The sequence below is a fragment of the Myotis brandtii genome, unplaced genomic scaffold (genome assembly GCF_000412655.1).
Source record: "Myotis brandtii unplaced genomic scaffold, ASM41265v1 scaffold445, whole genome shotgun sequence".
Classification (NCBI taxonomy): Eukaryota; Metazoa; Chordata; class Mammalia; order Chiroptera; family Vespertilionidae; genus Myotis; species Myotis brandtii.
Window position 1 is genome coordinate 79617 of NW_005367023.1, and position 10742 is coordinate 90358.

General features: G+C 39.6%; 1 pseudogene; it reads left to right on the forward strand.

Annotated features, from left to right (window-relative positions):
* Positions 1–1911: 1911 nt before the first annotated feature.
* Positions 1912–2559, forward strand: LOC102240855 (annotated as a pseudogene).
* Positions 2560–10742: the final 8183 nt, after the last annotated feature.

A 10742-nucleotide genomic window follows, 5' to 3' on the forward strand; every position in this document is an offset into this window, starting at 1 on the left:
CTGGATATCAGATATTTATATTACAGTTCATAACAGTAGCAACATTACAGTTATGAAGTAGCAATGAAAATAATTTTATGGTTGGGTCACAACATGAGGAACTTTATTTAAAGGGCCAGAAGGTTGAGAACCACTGCACTAGAGGCCGGGTGCCCGAAATTTGTGCATAGGGGTGGGGGGGGTGTCCCTCAGCCCGGCCTGCACCTTCTCTAATCAGGGATTCCTCTTGCAATCCGGGACCACTGGCTCCAAACCACTCACCTGCCTGCCTGCCTGATCACTCCTAACCTCTCTGCCTGCTTTGCCAATCACCCCTAACTGATCCCGTGCCAGCCTGATTGCCCCTAATTGCTCTCCCCTGCTGGTCTGCTCATCCTAACTGCTCTCCCCTGCTGGTCTGCTCATCCTAACTGCTCTCCCCTGCTGGTCTGCTCATCCTAACTGCTCTCCCCTGCTGGTCTGCTCATCCTAACTGCTCTCCCCTGCTGGTCTGCTCATCCTAACTGCTCTCCCCTGCTGGTCTGCTCATCCTAACTGCTCTCCCCTGCTGGTCTGCTCATCCTAACTGCTCTCCCCTGCTGGTCTGCTCATCCTAACTGCTCTCCCCTGCCAGCCTGGTCGCCCCCAACTGCTCTCCCCTGCTGGCCTGGTCACCCCTAACAACCTCTGTCTTGGCCCCCACCACTGTGGCTTTGTCTGGAAGGACGTCTGGAAGGATGTCTGGTCTAATTAGCATATTATCCTTTTATTAGTATAGATGCCCAAATGCTAGACCATTTTAGGTAATCAATAAATATTTGTTGAAAGAATGAATGAATAAATGGCCATTTGAGATCAGTGGTATTCCCAACCACTGTGGCTCATTCCTCAGAACACAATTGAAAACTTAAAAACAAAGCCTTGCTGAATGGCAATGGAAGTACAACTGAGGCTGGAGGGTATAAATACATCCACATTATTATGTGCTTTCTCTAAGAATGCACCTAAAATTTTTGTTTCTTGTCAGAGAAAAGTGGAGTCTGTACTTAGCCAAGAGGAAAGAAATTGGCAAGCCAGGTGAAATAGGAGAACAAATCTAAGATGTCAGTGATGCAGTCATTAAAACTGTCCACATTGGGGTGCAGACAGGGCAGAAAGAATGTGTTTCTAGGGCTTCACTGAAAGATTAAGAGGTGAGAGAATAAAGCGAGTGAAGAGCAACTTCAAAAAGAGTGAAAGATGGAGAGGCTTAAGGAGTCACTGAGACTTTGGAGGCCTTGCCCTGCCCATTGAGAAGTGTGAAGTTGATGAATAGGAGAATAGCGGAGATCACTGGAATAATAAGTCTAGGAACTGAGTAAGGTATCAGAATTGTCATTAGTATGGATGTTGAAGTCATTCAAATAAAACTTTGTGATAGTAAATGTAACCAATGATACCACAAAAGGGCTATGATTAATGAAACAATCACATTAGGACAATATTCAAATAGGTTGCTCAAAAAATGCAATTGATTTACTCACAGCAGTTGCACTTATATTCATGAACATTTTAAAATATTATATACACCAGATGCCCAGCACTGAGACGCCCTACTCACCCAGACTGGGATGAAACCTGGAAAACGTCAATGCTGCCAGACTCCTTGGGATCCTCTCACACCCCCATGCCTCTTGTAATGGATCCTCCCTCACCCTTCCCCCAATGCTCTTGAGTAAAGGTCACTTCTTCTGGTCCCACCTAAGAGCCAACCGCCAACCCGCCAACCACTACTGACCTGCTGTCTAACACCTGAGCATGCCTGTCTCCAGCTGCACTGGCCACCTACCCTGGGAACACTCACCCCGCAGCATAAATCTGAAACCCGGCCACTGTAACCCTGAAAACCCTGCTTCTGCAACGCCTTGGTCTTGGTGCCCTGCACCTCCAGAAATGACGTCCCCACCACCCTCGTATGTACACCAGAACTACCACCCAGACTGTGAGGCTGCTGGAAACCACAAGATCAACCTGGAGCTCTATGCTGCTTAAGTGTACATGTCCATGGCCTTTTACTTTGATTATGATGACGTGGCCTTGAATCACTATGTCCAGTTTTCCGGCAATGATCTATCAAGGAGAGGGAGCAGGCCAAGAGGCTGGTGTGACTGAAGAACCAGTGAGGGGGTTGCCTCCTCCTGGAGGACATCCACAGGCCACAGCAAGATGAATGGGAAAGCAGCCTGAGGGCCATGGAGTTTGCCAGGTGTCTGGCAAGAGAGTGAAGCAGAGCCTGCTCAATCTGTACCAGCTGGCCACCGAGAAGAAGGATGCCCACCTGTGCAACTTCCTGGAGAGTCACTATCTACAGGAACAGGTGATGTTCATCAAAGAGTTGGGGAACTATATCACCCACCTGTGCAAGATGGGAGCCTGACATCTGGCCTGGCAGAATACCTCTTTGACAAGCTCACCATCGGTGCCAGCAAAGAACTGAGCCTGGACTGCCTTCTTCATAGCCATGGGGTGACTTCCCCTGGTCACCATGTTGAGCATGCATATTACTATATTGCCCTTGCAAAACGTTCACTTAATTTTTAATGTCAAGTTTTAACATTTCTTTAAAATAAGTTATTGGTTCTTAAATAAATGAAAGTCTTTGATTCCTTTGCGCAAAAACCCTCACCTTTTAAGTTTTTAAAAACTATCCAGGAATCTCCACCCATCCATGCCCCAATTACATGCAGCTCAGGATCTCCACTGATGAAAGAAGGAGTTATTCTGTGGTTCCCTGGTTGGAAGGAGGAGGTGTTCTGTGGAAGCCTGGAAAAAAATTAATTTTGCTCCTAAAAACCATGTGGTATAAGGAGGTGGGATGGGCTGAGGTGGATAGTCTTGGGCCCTGGGAATATGGATAATGGATAATGGAATATGGATAAATGTTCATGCTAAAAGTATAAAACATGGCCTTAAAATCTTAGGGGTGCTTGTCTCTGGAGAAAGAGTGAATAGAATGGGATTGGGCAGGGATTAAAATAGAAAGTTCTTATATTTTACCTGAAATATTTTAGTTTACTAAAATATGCAAATGTTGTTTGTTAACATTATTTGGGTAGCAAGAAGGAGATCTCAGAAGCCATCTTGGCATAATACCTCTTTGACAAACTCATCCTGAGCAATACTGATCTTGATAGCTGAGACTTAGGCTGGCTTTCACATAGACATGGGAGTGACTTCCCATGGTCACCAAGCTGGACATGCATATTGCCCTTATAAAACATCCAAACGTAGTTATTTGCTTCAATTGTACTCTTTCTTCCATTAAAGTAACATGGTATACAAAACTCCAATAGAAAGACTGAAAAATATAAGATCAAGGCTGAGGGTAAAATTTCTGATATAGAATAGTAAGTAGATAAATTCCTCGGAATATTGTCAGTTACTCACTTCTTTGAAGAATGTAGAAGGTAAGGGAGACCTGAAGCTGGAAGACCAGTTAAGAGATCTTAACTGGTCCAGGTGAAAGACAATGGTGGCTTGAACTGTGGTGGTGACTGAGAAAGTGAAGAAATATAGACAAATTCCAGATGGATTGGATGAGCTGACAAGATTTGCTGATGGACCAGAGGCGAATAATAAGAAATAATCTAGGTTCTTGTGTTTAGAATTCAATACCTGGATTAATGGTTGTACTATTTATTAATTTGGAGACTTTTGGCCAGGAGCATATCTGGGGTAGAAGGGTGGGAACTATGTAAAATCTGAGATGTCTAGTAGAGGTCCAGGTAGAACTATCATGCAGATAACTCTGAAGCCACAAAGGTCTTTATAGACTCAGTGCTTCAAGTTTGTACTGGAGGCAGGGCATATAGGCACCCTTGCTTAGCAAGTACCAAGACTTGATATACACAGAAAGAAAACATATGTTTAGCATAAACTATATTGTTTATATAGTCTTGGCACAATGAGACACTTTTATTGATTAGGGAAAGTGAGAAGACTCTCCAAATCAAAGTTCCCAGATTCCAGGCCCAAGGTCAAACCTCTTAAGGAGGCCTTTCTAAAGACAGCAGTGTCAGTCCTTCTACATTAACTAATTCATACACAGTAGGTATTATTTACCCCAAATGGGCCTTTATCATCTACCCACTAGTAGAATGAGCCTGATATAATATCTGTATGTAATAAGTAGCATAAGAAAATATTACAACAACTATATGCCAACAAATTAGACAATATGGAAGAAATAAATTCCTAGAAACAATCTTCAAAAACTGAACCAAGAAGAAACTGAAAAACTGAACAGATTATAACTAATGAAATTGAAGCAGTAAAAACTAAACTAAACTAAACAAACAAACAAAAACTCCCAACAAACAAATTTCCTGGACCAGATGGCTTCACAGGTGAATTTTACCAAACATTCAAAGAACTAACACCTATCCTTCTCAAATTATTCCAAAAAATTCAAGAGGAGAGTAGATTCTCAAGCTCATTTTATGAGGCTATTTATGGTACATATTTCTTCTTAAGTAAACAGTGTTGACAACATGATCATGAAGATTTGTTTTAGTAACATTTTTACTTATAATTTTTATATCTTCTCCTTTCTTTTTCCTAATTCTCATTCCTCTGGTGGTCACTTTTATTGGGGTTATAGGTGTCTTGTGTACATTTGTGTTCTGTTCCTTCTGTGTTGGGTCTTCTTGTGTTGTATTTTGTGCTGTTCATTCAGCGCCTCCACAATAGTTGGCACAAGGTGGTAGGGAGCAAGCCACATAATCAGATACCCTGAAAGAAGACTCAATCAATGAATGGGACAATAACATTCAAGACCCAACTACATCAGGAGAACCCAAATATCTCTAGTAGGAGGCCTCCCTAGAATACCCAGCCCTGGAGACCTGAGAGACTGCACCAATGGGTCCCACAAAACATCTACTACATAAGACCAATTCAAAAACTCTGGTTGCATAGCAGTTTGATCTAATACATAGAAAAAAATTACAAAGGAACAGCAAAAATGGGGAGACCAAAAAAAAAAAAAACCCAAATGAAAGAAAATGAGGAATCACTAGAAAATGAACTAAATGAAAAAAAAGGCAAGCAATTTGTCAGAAAAAAAATCAGAGTAATGGTTATAAGGATGCTCAAAAGTCTGGATACAAAATTCACTGAACATGCGTAAGAATCAAGAGGATATAAAGAATGACATAGCTGCAATAAAGAACACAATGGAAGGTTTCAACAGTAGATTAGAAGAAGCTGAGGACTGAATCAGTGTTAGAAGACAGGGTAGAAATAAACATCCAGGCAGAGCAGCAACTGGAAAATAAAATTAAAAAGCAGGAAGAGAGTCTAAGGGAGCTCTGGGACAACACAAAATAAAACAACATCTGCATAACAGAGGTGCCAGAAGGTGAGGAAGCTGAACAAAGAATAGAAAACATGTTAGAAGAAATAATGGCAAAAAATTTCCCTGACTTTGTGAAGAAAAAAGTCACACAAGTACAAGAAGCACACAAAGTATCAAACAAGATGAACCTAAAAAGATCAACACCAAGACACATCACAAACTGGCAAACAACAATGTATGAATCTTAAAAGACTGCCAGAGAGAGACAGAAAGTTACCTACAAGGGATCTCCCATTAAACTATCAACTGATTTGTCAAAAGAAATACATCAGGCCAGACGGGAATGGAATGAAGTATACAAAGTGATGCAAAGCAAAGGACTGAATCCAAGAATACTGTATCCCGCAAGGCTAAAATTCCAAATTGAAGGTGAAATCAGGAGCTGCACAAAAAAAAGGCTAAGTCAATTTATTATCACCAAGCCAGCAATGCAAGAAATGTTAAAGGGATTGTTGTAAAAAGAAGAAATAGAAAGTTAAAAAGGAACACAGGCATAAAGAATAAAAATGGCAAAAAAGAAATACCTATTAATAATAACCTTAAATGTAAATGGATTGAATGCTCCAATTAAAAGACATAGGATAACTAAATGGAGAAAAAAACATTATCCATATATCTGCTGTCTACAAGAGACCCACCTGAGAACAAAGGACTCACACACAGACTGAAAGTGAAGGGACAGAAAGAAAATTTTCAGGCAAATAGAGACTAAAAAAAAAGGCTGGTGTAGTAATATTTATATCTGACAAAGCAGACCTGAAAGTGAAGGCCATAACACGGGGTTAGGAAGGCCACTTCATAACACTAAAAGGACCATTACAACACGAGGCTATAAATTTGGTAAACATATATGCACCCAATACAGGAGCATCTAAAATAGAAAAACAAATTCTAGATGGTATCAAGGGAGAGATCGACAGCAATACGACCACAGTAGGGAACTTTAATATTGCAATGACATCAATGCATAAATCTTCAAGAAAAAAAAATCAACAAGGAAACAGTAATATTAAATGACACTCTAGAACAGATGGAACTAATTGATATCTTCAGATCATTCTACCTCAAAGCTACATAATATACATTCTTCTCAAGTTCACATTGGACATTTGCAAAGATAGAGCAAATTTTAGGACACAAACTAAGTCTCTAAAAATTCAAGGAGATTGAAAACATATCAAGCATCTTCTCAGACCAAAATAGTATAAAATTAGAAATCAGCTATAATAAAAATGCTCAGAAACAATCATATACCTGGAGGATAAATAGCATGCTATTAAATAATGAATGGGTTACCAAAGATATAAAAGAATAAATAAAAAAAACATTCTGGAAACAAATGGAAATAAATACAAAACATTTCAAAACTTATGGGACACAGTGAAATCTGTCCTGAGCGGGAAGTTCCTAACACTACAAGCCTACCTAAAAAAAAAAACCAAAAAAAAGCAAGAAAAACTGGTAATAAGTTACCTAACACTACAATTTAAAGAATTAGAAAGAGACCAACATGAAAAACTCAGAACAAGTAGAAGAAATAATAAAGATCAGAGTGGAAATAGATGACATAGAGACCAAAAAACAAACACACAAACAAACAAACAAACAAAAAACAAACAAACACAGACACACAAAAAAACAATACAAAAGATCAATAGAACCAATAGCTGATTCTTTGAAAGGATAAACAAGATTGATGGACCTCTACCCCAGTTTACCAGGAAACAAAAAGAGAGGACCTAAATAAACAAAATCAGAAACAAAAGAGGTAAAGTAACAACTCACCCCATGGAAAAACAAAGATTGTAATAAAATACTATGAATGACTTTATTCCAGCAAACAGGACAACCTGGACAAACTGTATATATTCCTAGAAAAATACAACTTTCCAAAACTCAATCAGGAAGAATCAGAAAACCTGAATAGGCTGATAATTACTGATGAAATTGAAGCAGTAAAAAACAAAAACAAACAAAAAAACAAACAAAAAAACTCCCAGCAAAGGAAAACCCTGGTCCAGATGGTTCACAGGGGAGTTTTACCAAATGTTTAAAGAAGAACTAACACCTCTGCTTCTCAATCTATTCTAAAAAAATTCAAGTTGAAGGAAAACTTCCAAACTCTTTCTACGAGACCAGCATCACTTTAATCCTCAAACCAGATAAAGACACGACAAAGAAAGAGGACTACAGGCCAATATCTCTGGTGAACATAAACGCAATCATTAACAGAATTTTAGCAAATCTGACCCAGCAATACATTAAAAAGATCATTCATCATGACCAAGTGGAAATTTATTCCAGGAATGCAAGCTGGTACAACATTCCCCAATCAATAAATGTGATACAGCACATAAACAGATTGCAAGACAAAAATCCTATCAATCAATGCAGAAAAAGCATTTGACAAAATCCAACACCTTTTTGGATAAAAACTCTCAGCAAATGGAAATAGAGGGAACATACCTCAATATAGTAAAGGCCATATGTGACAAACCTACAGCCAACATCATATTCAATGGGCAAAAACTAAAACCATTTCCCCTAAGAATAGGAACAAGACAGGGATGCTATCTTTCACCACTCTTGTTCCACATAGTTCTGGAAGTCCCTGCCATAGTGATAAGACAAGAAGAAATAAAAAGAATCTAAATTTAAAAGGAGGAAGTAAAATTCTCATTATTCATGGATGACATGATAATGTACATAAAAAACCCTAAAGGGTAGTCTGGCTCTTTGCCTGGGGAGAGGAGGAAAATAATTGGAAAAAAAAATGGCAGAAGTTTAGACGGATGTGTCGGTGCTTTGTCCCGGAGCAGATACGGGCAAGCAGCTGAAACGGGTAACATATAGCCCGAATAAGCAGAGATTCAGCTGAGAGACAGTCTGCAGCCAGGAAAGACAGAGAACTCCTAGAAAAAAGGGGATGGTTAGAGATTGAGGTTGAAACCTCCCCCGGGGCGCCGGCTCAGCCGAGAGACCACGCCATCTTGAGTGGCTGTTACCTTCATCCAGAGATCGGCTACTAATCCGGAGGCAACGGCTTTCAAGCAGCGTGACTACATGAACTCAGAGGAGCCCTGCTTCTCCCCACGGAAAGGTTAGACTTCCCCCAAAGGTGCAGTTTGCAATTCAGGTTGGAGAGAGGAACGCGTGCGGGGGGAAGTAGGTGCCCCACAAAGTCCGCAGCCGTTGGGGCCAGCGTGATCCGCGAGTGCAGAAGGGGATCCGCAGGGCTGCTGGCAGAAGGGAACTCTAAAAATCAGCCCATAGCTGGACTGGGCGCAAAAAGGCAGCCTCAGATTTTGCCAGTGTGCTGGCTGCTTAGTGCCAGGGAAGAGAAGATGTGCGGAAGAGACGTTGGGAGAATTGTGCGCAGAGCTGGACAGTGGAGGTTGCGAGCTCGCGCACTTAGTCTGGCTCTTTTTTTCCTCTCTTTAAATCCTTGCTTTTGATTACTAACCCCAATACATAGGATCGCCCAATTGGGGACACTCACAGAGACTGCAGGGGAAAGTTGTTTTTGTGGAACCTGGGAATCAGAGCGGGGAGTAACGATCAAGGAATCAGCTCTGGGACAGTCGATTCTCCCAAAGCAGTATTAAGTGCGATAGGGAAAACAAAACCTAAATACTGGCTAGAGAGGACTTATAGCCCCGGAGGTCAATCCAGAAACACTGCCACCCAGGGGCTGAATCACACATTGACTCTTCTGTAAACACAAATAAAGGCAGTCTGGGAAACAAAGAAATACTGCCTGCATTAAAATCAGGACTGTGGTTTACAACACAGAGGAGCAGTGTATCGCAGGGAACTTCAACACTCTCCTGAATACCTGACAGGACTAAGGCGTGCAAAACAGAAGAGTAGAGGAAGTGAATGACCTTCACTACTGCACATTTTTATTTTTCTCACCTTTTACTTAAGAAACTAATTTTTTTCTTTTTTCTCACCTGATTTTACCTTTTTAATTATTATATTTTTATTTTTAATTAGTATTATTACTACTACTATTGTAACCTTTTAAAAAAAGTGTCATTTTATTTTCTCTTTATTTTATTTTGGGATTAATGTTCTACATTCTATTTTCATTTTTCCTTTAGCATCATTTTACTCTATCTCAACTTTACCTATATGCCAACACTCCATCCCTCACTTTTCCCCTTTTGTTGTCCTGTTACTCTATTCCTGCATTAGATTTTCCCTATTCCTTCTTTTTACCATCTGTTAAAAATTCATGCTACTTATAAATCTAATTTCCAATCCCCTGCTCCAAGTCCATAAACACTTCTCTCTTCGCCTTCTTCACTATCAAATTTTTTTCTCTCTTCCTTTATTTTTGTTTTTTTTCTGTTGTTATTTTTTTTGTTTTTTTTTTTTGTACTATTTTTTTTGTTGTTTTTTTTGTTTGTTTTTGTTTTGCCTTGCTTTCTCTCTGTCCTATTGTTCTGGTTTGCTTGATTGTTGATTAGATTGTTTTGGGGTTTTTTTATTGTTTGTGAGATTCTTTCCATTTTTTTGTTTTGTTTTTGTCTTTATTTTTTGCTTTTGTTTTTCCTCTCCTCACTTGTTATTAGTTGTTATTCGTAGTTTGTATTCATCTCTGGGTGTTTGTTGTTTGCATTTTTGGGGATTAGTTGTTGTTCTACTGGAGTTTTCTCCCCATATAAATAGTTTCTCCCCCCCTTCTTTTTTACTCTCTTGTCTCACTTACTTTTTTTCCTTTTCTCAATATCATTTTTGCACTTTTTTTTCTTTTCTTATCCCCTAATTCTCTTTTCTCGGGTGGTCACCTTTATTTGGGGTTATTAGTATTGTGAATACATTTTTGTTCAGTGCCTTGTGTGTTGTGCCTTGTTGTGTTGTATTTTATGCCTTTAAGTCAATGCAAGAGAGACAGAGCTACATAACCAGACACCTGGAGAAGAGAGATCATGGTGAGACAAAGAAAAAGCCCACAAATGAAAGAAAAGGAGGTATCACCAGAAAAGGAAGTAAACAAAAATGAGGCAAGCAATATGTCAGAGAAAGATTTCAGAGAAATGGTCATAAGGTGGCTGAAAAGAATGGAAGACAAATTGAACAATATGTGTAAGAACCAAGAGGAAATGAAGAATCAAGAAAAAATGAAAATGACATGGCTGCTATAAATAACTCAGTAGAAAGTGTAAACAGTAGACTAGAAGAAGCAGAGGACCGCATCAGTGAGCTAGAAGACAAGGTAGGAAAAAAAAAACCAAGCAGAGCAGCATCTAGAAAAAAAATTTAAAGAACAGGAGGAGAGCCTAAGAGAACTTTGGGACAACATGAAACGAAACAACATCCGCATAATAGGGGTGCCAGAAGGAGAGGAAACTGAGCAAGGAAT